The sequence below is a fragment of the Erinaceus europaeus genome, chromosome 1 (assembly GCF_950295315.1).
Source record: "Erinaceus europaeus chromosome 1, mEriEur2.1, whole genome shotgun sequence".
Taxonomy (NCBI): domain Eukaryota; kingdom Metazoa; phylum Chordata; class Mammalia; order Eulipotyphla; family Erinaceidae; genus Erinaceus; species Erinaceus europaeus.
Window position 1 is genome coordinate 74,698,367 of NC_080162.1, and position 11,169 is coordinate 74,709,535.

Consider the following 11,169-nt stretch of genomic DNA (forward strand, 5'->3'; position numbering starts at 1 on the left):
CGCTGCGCTACCATCCAACCCCCTTCTCTCATCTTTTAATGTTTACAATTCTTCCACAGCATCACTGGAATGACTCCCCCCCCCTTTCTATTCCCCTCTCTCTCTCTGCCTTCCCTAATATCAGCTATGTTTCAGTTGTCTGCTCTTAGACATCTCTTAACTCTTCTTTGTTTGGGAACTTTCTCCAGCTTTCTTCCTGAAAGAGTCTAAACTCCAAATCACGTGACAGACTGAAACACTTGGAAGCATTCCTTCCCCTGCTATCTGTGAGATCACTTGGGAGAATGACCCAGTGGCATTGGATCATGAAGGGATTTTTTCCTGTAGGAGCTACAGAGCTCCTGCCGTCTGGGTGACCCCTGATAATATTCCTTGGGGGACTCCAAGTGCCAAAAGATCCCCCCCAGCAAAAAATCCACTCAAGACTGATGAATTAAAAAATTTTTTAAAATATTTATTTATGGGAGTCGGGTTGTAGTGCAGCGGGCTAAGCACAGGTGGCGCAAAGCACAAGGACCGGCATAAGGATCCCGGTTCGAACCCCAGCTCCCCACCTGCAGGGGAGTCGCTTCACAGGCGGTGAAGCAGGTCTGCAGGTGTCTGTCTTTCTCTCCTCTCTGTCTTCCCTTCCTCTCTCCATTTCTCTCTGTCCTATCCAACAATGGCAACAACAATAATAACTACAACAATAAAACAACAAGGGCAACAAAAGGGAATAAATAAAAATATATATATTTATTTATTTATTCCCTTTTGTTGCCCTTGTTTTATTGTTGTAGTTATTATTGTTGTTGTTATTGATGTCATCGTTGTTGGATAGGACAGAGAGAAATGGAGAGAGGAGGAGAAGACAGACAGGGGGAGAGAAAGACAGACACCTGCAGACCTGCTTCACTGCTTGTGAAGCGACTCCCCTGCAGGTGGGGAGCCGGGGGCTCGAACTGGGATCCTTACACGGGTCCTTGAGCTTCGCGCTACCTGAGCTTAACCCACTGCGCCACCGCCCAACTCCCAAGACTGATGAATTTAATGGATTAAACTAACCAGAAACAGGACATTTTCATAGTCTCAAAGTAACTCCTTCAATGTACTTAGTAATTACAAGGAGTAAAGCAGTAGTTATGTAGTACAGAAGTGTAGCAGACCCAGTCTAAGACGAGGGATAAAGGTCAACATCACCAGTTATACATTTCAACATCAGGTATCCCTAGAAGAATGCACTGGGAAAGGCATGACATCACTACTGTGATAGTTTTCCCAGCAATGCATAACATCAGTCTGATAATAAAACAAACCCACACCAACAGTCTATGAATGGTGCTCCTCAAGTGGCAAGGCCATGAAATAGAAGACTGGAGGAGACTAGGAAGACATGATGCTTAAATGGCATATGAAGCCTGAATCAGATATAGGAATAGAGAAAGGACATTATCAAACAAACTGATGAGATTCAAATCATTTCTGTCCTTTAGTACAAAGCAATATAGAAAATATAAAAAGGCTATTTCTCTTTCTTTCTCTTTCTTTTCCTTTCTCTTTTCAATTTATTTATGAGAGGGAAAGGCTGACAAAGAGAGAGATAGAAGCAGAGCATCACTGGCACATGTGATTCCAGACATAGAACTCAGGACTTCATACTTGAGGGACCATCATTCAAGCCACTGCTCCTCCTCCAAGGCCACCCAAGGCTATTTCTTCATTCTGTAAGATGCTTACAAAAGGAAGAGCAAGGCCAAAAGTCTGCAGGAACTTTGTACTATTTATGCACTTTTTATAAGCCTGTGATTATCTTAAAAGAAAAAAGATATAACGTAAGTAAAGTTGATAATGAGGGCTAAGCTGGATAGAGTAAGTTATTACACTTCATCTCTCCTGCTGAAAGCCTTGGACAAACACATAAGAGCAGCAACTTAAGGAAGAGCTTTTTAAAACAAACAGCAGAGAACAGACTTGGGTGAAAAGTCAGACTCTGAGGAACAGCCAGTGGAGCAGTGCTAGTGTATCCTCTTGCTCTGACCCAGGAAACTGATATCAACACAGACAGCAAAAACTCACCTCAGAGAAGCCCCAGGTCTGCTCAGATAACCAGGAATGGACCTCAGTAAGCTTGGGAGGGGGAGAACAATTCTCATTATTGTCTTTTTTCTCTTTAAGTAGTGTTGAGATGTTATACATGTGTGGTTTCACTACTGGCAGACTGATTCTTGATTTCTCTTTATTTCAGAAAGAGAAAGAGAAGAAGATACATAACAACACACTCTAGCATCTGTAGAACTTCTCCCTTGTATTATTCAAGGCACCCTCATGTGGTGCCAACACTCAAACCCAGGTTCTCACCATGGTGAAGCATGTGTACTGGATCCTTGTTATTAATTTAGCTCACCCTTTTCTCACCTGACTCTGCCCCAGGTCAGCAGTACTTAGTCTTGTTGAGGAAGAAAATTCAATTTATGGAGAAAAGAACCTGGAAGATAGTGTGAGACCAGGATTTAGGTTTTGTTTTGTTTTGTTTTTTTCCCCAGAGCACTGTTCAGCTCTGGCTTACAGTGGTACTGTGAGTTGAACCTGGGACCACTGGTGCCTCTGGAATGAAAATCTGCTGCTTAGACCACTGTCCAACCTCTCTGGCCTCCTCTTTTCTTTCTTTTTTCTTTTCTTTCTTTTTTAAAAAAGATTTTATTTATTTATGAGAAAGATAGGAGGAGACAGAAAGAATCAGATATCACTCTGGCACATGTGCTGCCAGGGATCGAACTCGGGACCTCATGCTTGAGAGCTTTATCACTGTGCCACCTCACGGACCACTTTCTTTTCTTTCTTTCTTTCTTTCTTTCTTTCTTTCTTTCTTTCTTTCTTTTTTTATTTTGTTTCTAGGGCAAGCCCAGTGGCAAAGAACTGTGAGTTAGTGACAGTTAGAACTCTGAAGGACTGGGGCTCGGCAGTGGTTAAGCACACACATTACAGTGCTCAAGGATCCGGGCTTAAGTCTGCAGGGGGAAAGCTTCACAAGTGATGTAGCAGAGCTCCAGGTGTCTCTCTGTCTCTTTCCCTCTCTATCTCCCTCTCTATCTCTAGATTCCTCTATTTCCCTCTCTATCTCCATTCTCAATTTCTGTCTGTTTCTATCTAATAACCAACTAAATCCATTAAAAAAAAAACAAAACTCTGAGGGACCTGGATGGTATATCAGCAGACACGAGCAGGCCTTGCATGTCTAAGGCCCTGGGTGAGAAATTAAAATACAAAAGGATCATAAATGGTAGAGCCTTTCTGGTTTCTTTCTTTCTTTCTTTCTTTCTTTTTGTTTTATTGTTGTAGTTATTATTGTTGTTGTTGATGATGTCGTCGTTGTTGGATAGGACAGAGAGAAATGGAGAGAGGAGGGGAAGACAGAGATGGGGAGAGAAAGATAGACACCTGCAGACCTGCTTCACTGCTTGTGAGGCAAACCCCCCCACCCCCGCAGATGGGGAGCCGGGGGCTAGAACTGGGATCCTTACACTGGTCCTTGTGCTTTGCACCATGTGCATTTAACCCGCTGTACTATACTGCCAGACACCCTTGGTTTCTTTCTCTCTCTCTAAAAAGAGGGTGAAGGAAGAGGAAGAAAAAGAGGAGAAGAATTCAGAAAATTTCTATTTTTTTAACCAATGGATCAATGTGCCCTGGAAGTCAGAGAATATAGAGAAAATCCTGAAGAGGGAGACTGGATAAAGGGAACCTCAAACTCTGTAAATGAACCCTCACATGTCCTTGGATTGGCCACAAGCTGTGTCTGTCTGGAACACAACCGATCAAGTGGTAGGGCAGAGGTAGGTAGGTGTTTGGTTTCTTCTTAGACTGAACTAGCAATCAAAACAACACTAGAGGGGGCTAGGCGGTAGCACACCAGGTTTAGCACATATAGTGTGAAGCACAAGGACCAGTGCAAGAATCCGGGTTCAAGCCCACCTGCCAGGGTTGCTTGCTTCGCAAGCGGTGAAGCTGGTCAGCAGGTGTTTATTTCTCTCTGTCCTATCCAACAACAACAATGGAAAAAAGATGGCCTTCAGGAGCAGTGGATTTTGTAGTGCAGGCACTGAGCCCCAGCAATAACCCTGGAGGTAAAAACAAAACAAACAAGAAAAAAACACTAGAGAGGTCCACGGAGGAATATCAATTTAATAATGTGCACAGAGGAGTGACAGTGACCATCCAAGTCCTGCCATTGATAGGGAAGCCAGAAAATTTGTATTTAAAATGACTCCAAGGAATTGATTATAAGAGAGGGGGTTTATTGTACCATACTGGAAGTGGATTTGAGAACTAACAATCGCTTCCTTTTAGATCTAATAAAAGACAATGACTTGTGAAGTGGTGCTCACTTTACTAAGGGGGTGTTATTAACTTGGATTCTTAGGCTCTCATATAACCAAAATTAATAAGGGACCAGCATATTCCAAACAAAGTTTACTGAAGCTTATACTTTAAAGGAGGAAGGACACTGCCCAGGAGATGACACAGTGGATATAACCTTGGACTCTCAAGCCTGATGTCTCAAGTTCCTTGTGCCAGAGTGTTGCTCTGGTTCTCTCTCTCTCTCTCTGTTTCTCTCTCTCTCTCTCCCAAGTAAATAAATATATCTTTAAAAATAATTTCTTTCTGTGGTCTAGGAGGTGGCAAGTGGATAAATCACTGGACTCTAGAGCCTGGGGTTCCAAGTTCGATCCCTGGCAGCACATGTACCAGAGTGATGTCTGGTTCTTTCTCTCTCTTCTCCTATCTTTCTAATGAATAAATAAATAAAATATTTAAAAAATAATTTCTTTCTTGGATAGAGACAGAGAGAAATTGATACGGAAGGAGGAAACAGGGAGAGAGAAAGAAAGAGAAGACACCTGCAACTTGCTTCATCACTCATAAAGCTTCCCCTTTGCTGGTGGGGACCAGGGGCTTCAACCTGGGTCCTTAAGCTCTACTGGTTGTGCCACCACCCAGCCCCACTAATTAATTAATTTATTAATTAATTTGAAAGAGAGGTAAAACCAGAGCATCATTCTGGTACATTTGATGCCCAGGAACTCATGCTTGAGAGTCCAATGTTTTATCAATTGCACCATCTCCATGGACACATAATAAATAAATAAATAAACAAACAAATAAAGCAGAAGGGGGGGTGAGAGCATAAGGGAGATAACGCAGGCTGGTGACATGTCCACATGACAGTTCTCCCAAGTGAGTCCTTTGGGCAATAGCGTGCAAGTGGCATGAGATTCCTCCACATTGTTCAGTCAAGAGCAAGTCAATGCACGAGTCTCTGGTCTATGCAGGTGCTCTTCAGATGTCCTTCACTCTCTGTGTGTGGAGACCTTTGGGAAAGTCCCAGGTGAAGCTGTCTCTGTTAATGAATACACAGGTGTTAACAGCTAGGATGGAAAGGTAAAGATTCTGGGGCAGAAGGATAATATGGCTCCTCGTGAGGCTCCAGGGCCGATATTCTCCTCAGATTAAATTTATTTGCATACCAAGGCTCACGGGGTAAATTATATACATTACTATGTGTGCAGCCCTGGATTAAACCCTGGCACCACAAATGAGTATCATGGCACCAGGGAGAGCTCCCTCTCATTCTCTGTCTCTATCTGAATAATAAAAAAAATGTAACCAGAAGTAATGAAATTGAACATGTACATGGCCCTGGATCCACCAAAGAACAAACTACATACCAAAGAAAAGATTCTTAAGATTACCAGTTCTGCTGGGAGTCGGGCGGTAGAGCAGCGGTTTAAGCACACGTGGCGCAAAGCACAAGGACCCGCATAATGATCTCGGTTCTAGCCTCCGGCTCCCCACCTGTAGGGGAGTTGCTTCACAGGCAGTGAAGCAGGTCTGCAGGTGTCTGTCTTTCTCTTCCCCTCTCTGTCTTCCCCTCCTCTCTCCATTTCTCTCCGTCCTATCCAACAACAACGATGACATCAACAACAATAATAACTACAACAATAAAAAAGGGCAACAAAAGGGAAAATAAATATTAAATAAATAAATAAATAAAATAAAATTTTAAAAGATTACCAGTTCTGGGAGTCGGGCAGTAGTGCAGCGGGTTAAGCGCACGTGGCGCAAAGTGCAAGGATCCCGGTTCGCGCCACCGGCTCCCCATTTGCAGGGGAGTCGCTTCACAGGCGGTGAAGCAGGTCTCCAGGTGTCTTTCTCTCCCCCTCTCTGTCTTCCCCTCCTCTCTCCATTTCTCTCTGTCCTATCTAACAGCGTCTAAATCAATAATAACAACAATAATAACTACAGCAACAATGAAAAACAACAAGGGCAACAAAAGGGAAAATAAATTTAAAAAAAAAGATTACCAGTTCTAAGAATCTTGGGACAGTCTGATTTGAGCCCCTTCAGAAGTATAACAAAGACTTTGAGTACTGAACCACCAAATAAACCAGTACCTGAATCTCAGACTAACTCCTGTACTAGGTAGACCCAAACAGTATAGCAGAGCTTGAAAAAATAAAAACCATTTCCCACAGGTGACACACAACATGAACTCAGCCAGGTTTGCTGCTGTTTGCCTACCTACCTACCTACTTACTTACCTCTTTATTTACCTTCCAATCATCCATCCATCTATCTATCCATGAATACACAGATTCTTTTTTAAAAATGTTTTTTAAAGTTTTTAATGTTTTATTTATTTATTTATTTATTATTGTATAGAGACAGAGAGAAATTGAGAGGGGAAGATAGAGAAGGAGAGAGACAGAGAGACACCTGCAGCCCTGCTTCACCACTCGTGAAGCTTTACCCCTGCAGGTGGGGGGGGACCAGGGGCTTGAACCTGGATCCTTGAACACTATAATGTGTGTGCTTAACCAAGTGCACCACTGCTTGGCCCCAGATACATAGATTCTTCAGAGAGTTAAAAGTATCCAAAGTCTCAAAAGATTGTGTGTGTATATACATAAATGTTTTCCTTTGGTTTGGGGGATGCAGCCCAGAGCATCAAACATATAACACATGTGCTCTACTACTGAAGCACCCTCTGCTTACTAGATAATATTTTAACATATCGAGCTATTTTCCCATCACACAATATTTTAAATGTCCAGGACACAATGCAAAGTTACTCAATAACGAACATCTGATCAATTATCAAAGAAAAAGCCAATCAACAAATGCCAACCATGAAAATACTCAGATGTAGACAAAGACTTCAGAATAGTTGTTATAACCATCCGCCATGAGGAGAAGATGAACACTTTAGAAATGAATGGAAGGGGGCCAATGGAAGGGCACCCTATTAAGCACACACATTACCATGTACCAGGAACCAGGCTTGAGCCCCTACTCCCCACCTATAGGAAGGAAGCTTCACAAGTGGTGAAACAGGCACTACAGAGCTCTTTCTTTCTCTCTTCATGCCTATTTCCCCCTCCCCTCTCAATTTCTATCTGTCCTGCCAAATAAAAATTAAATTAAATTTTTAAAAAGAGAGAGAAAAAAGAGAAAGAAATGGCTTCCAGGACCAGAGGATTCATCGTGCAGGCACTGAGCTCCAGCAATAACTCTGGTGGTAATAAAATCACCACCAACAACAATCATAAAAGAAATGAATGGAAAATAGAAAGGAAGACACAAAAGAAGGAAGGAAGGAAAACAGGGAGGGAGGGAGGAAGGAAGGGGAAAACAGGCATTAGTGGAAGAAATAGGAATTAAATATATTTTGTAAAATTAACCACAAAATGTGAGGCAAAATAACTCATTTGTAGAGAGTGAGCCTGTTATATCTGTGAGGCCTCAGCTGGGAAAACTCCACAATTTTGATGACTGGGGACTGGGACCATCTGGAGACGCACATGTCTAAAAGCTGAGGCTGCTCTAGGCAGGCCCTGCAGTGTGTCTGCCAGCCAGACCACTGACATATGTGCCACCTTTGTGTGTGTTCTCTCCACATGGGTGAGCTGGGCTTCCTCACAGTATGGTGGATGGATTCTCAGAATGTCCCAAGTGAGTATATGGCATTTTATTTGTATGAGACAGAGAGAGAAGAGAGAAAACCAGAATGTTACTCTGGTATATGTGATACTGGAGGACAGAGAGACAGAAGGAGACAGATCTGAGCAGTTCTCTGATATCTATCTCTTTCTGTCTTTCATTAAAATAAAGTGTGTGTGTGTGTGTGTGTGTGTGTGTGTGTGTGTGTAGAGAGAGAGAGAGAGAGAAAGAGAGAGAGAGGGAGAGAGAACCAGAATGTCACTCTGGCATATGCAATGCTGGGAATTGAACTCAGGATCTCATGCTTTTAAGTCTAAAGGTGTAGGCACTGTGCCACCTCTGGGGTCTCAAGTACATGGCATTAAAAAATTTTTTTTTAATTTTATTGCCACCAGGGTTATCACTGGGGCTTGGTGCCCCCACTATAAATCCACCGCTCCTGGAAGCCATTTTTCCTTTTGTTTTTCCTTTCTATTATACTTGATAGGACTGAGAGATATTGAGAGGGGAAGGGAGATAGAGAGGGAGACAGAAAGAGAGAAAGACGCCTGCAGATCTGTTTCACCACTCATGAAGCACCCCTTTCCATGTAGGGAGCTAGGGCTCAAACCCTTGTCCTTGCATATGGTGATATTTGCACTTAACGAGGTGCACCTAGTACATGGAATTTTAAAGATCTACTTTGGAAGTCGCATAACATTACTTTCACCATGTTCTGTTCAAATTGTATCCTGAGACTGACATAGTCTTAGGGGAAGCAGATAACCTGGGATTGATAATGGTATGTGAAAAGACTTTTGTGCTTGAGGTTCTCAGGCCCCAAATTCAATCCCCAGTACCACCATAGGCTAAAGCTGAGCAGTGCAAGGGGATCAGATGCAGCGGGTTAAATGCACATGGCACCAAGCGCAAGGACTGGCGTAAGGATCCCGGTTCAAATCCCTGGTTCCCCCCCTGCAGAGTCGTTTCACAGGCGGTGAAGCAGGTCTGTAGGTGTCTATCTTTCTCTCCCCCTCTGCCCCTCCTCTCTCTATTTCTCTCTGTCCTATCCAACAACGACGACATCAATAACAACAACAATAACTAAAACAACAGTAAAACAACAAAGGCAACAAAAGGGGGAAATAAAAAAGCAAATAATGGTCCAGGAGGTGGCGCAGTGGCTAATGCACTGGACTCTCAAGCATGAGGTCCTGAGTTCAATCCCTGGCAGCACATGTACCAGAGTGATGTCTGGCTCTTTCTCTCTTCTCCTATGTTTCTCATTAATAAGTAAATAAAATCTTTAAAAAATAATTTTTAAAAAGCAAATAAAATGTTTTTAAAAAGCTGAGCAGTGCTCTGGTAAAGTAATAGTAGTAATAACAATAGTTATTATTATTATTATTATTATTATAAACATAATCAGGGACTCATTCAGTCCCCCACCTCAATCCCTGCTATCATTCCCCTTTAGGAATCATGAAGAGAACTTTAAGTCCTAATACAGGTTTTATTCTAGTAGATCCAGGAGTGTTGGTATGTTTCATATTGGTTTGCTCCCCTTCCCCCCCCACCTCTGAGAGAATTAGTTTGGCCCTTGCTAGTTTCACGCCCCCTTTCTCCCTGCCCCCTATGCTAAGGACGTCCAGAGTCCCAGCAGCAGCTGCAGAGGGAGAATGATGGGGAAGCACATGGTGTGGTGATTTGTCCGCTGGTGAATAAAGATTAAATTGCAGCTTCTCAACCCAGCGGTGTGTCTCTGGTCGTCCCTGTCTACCGCCGTGAAGCTAGCCCGGCCTGCTGGAGCCTCCGAACTTTAACAACACAGGAGGGATCCAGGTCATCTTCTAGCAAGCAGAAGAAGCAGACATCCTTAACCTCTAACCTGCTTGCTCCTGAACCCATCTCCTGGTTCTCTCCTCCACTCTTTACCTGTAGAAGTGCTCCCAAAAACATGGAAGAAAAGCTGGCTTGAGCATTGCTTCAGTCTATATGGTGGTTTACAACAGCAGAAAACAAAAACTTTTCCCTTTTTTAAATATTTAATTTATTTATTAGAGAAAGATAGGAGGGGAGAGAGAAGGAGAACCAGAGCATTACTCTGGTACATGTGATGCTGGGTATTGAACTCAGGACCTCATGCTTGAGAGTCCAATGCTTTATTCACTGTGCCATCTCCTGGACTACCACTTTTCCCTTTTTTACAAAAGCTGGTATGAGTGCTTGGCTTTCTTTTCTTTTAAAGATTTTTACTTATTTATGAGAAAGATAGGAGGAGAGATAAAGAAAGAACCAGACATCACTCTGGCACATGTGTTGCTGGGGATCGAACTCAGGACCTCATGTTTGAGAGTCCAATGTGGTCCATTGCGCCACCTACTGGACCACAGTGTTTGACTTTCTGTGGCACCCAGCAGTGAATGGGCCACATTTGGCTTCACTGTCATTGTTTAATTCTTTTTCTTAAATCTTTATTCAATTTTATAAAGCTTTAATTATTTTTTTAAATGTTTTTATTTGTGAGAGAGAACCAGAGCATCACCCTGGCACAAGCCTGGGGATTAAACTTGGAACTTAATACTAGAAAGTCCAATGCCATATCCACTGCGTCATCTCCCAGGCTTCACTATGTTTAAGACTCTCACAGAAGGTATGGATATCCCCAAGGAATGGGAGGCACAGACTTCACAACTCAATGGAAGGAGAGTCAAGGTTACATTGTAAAAGAGAACATAGGCTTGGAGATATTGCTGGGAGCTCAATTACTGATAAACCTGTTTGTAGATCAAAGCCCAGATTTGTGGGTGAGAAACAGGTGTGTTGCTACATGAAAGTTTTCTCAGGCAGGATCATGTGAGTGGGTGAGATAGGAGATCACTCACTTGCTAGGGCAAGTGCCTTGCCATGCATGTGGCCAGGTTCCAGCCCTGGTACCACATGGGCGTATCATGATGCTTTTCCAGTGCTGTGGTGTCTCCCCATCTCTCTGTGAAATAAAAAGAATGAAAAAGCCATCCCAGAGTAATCCAGACACCTCACTTGGCTTAGTATGCTTCTTTGTTACGCACACCATCCAGTTTCAAACCCAGCCCCCATCACATTGAAGGAAACTTGAGTGTAGTGTGTTAGTTTAGTGTTGTCATTCTCTCTTTAAAAAAAAAAAAAGGGAGTCAGGCGGTAGTGCAGTGGGTTAATGCACGTGGCGCAAAG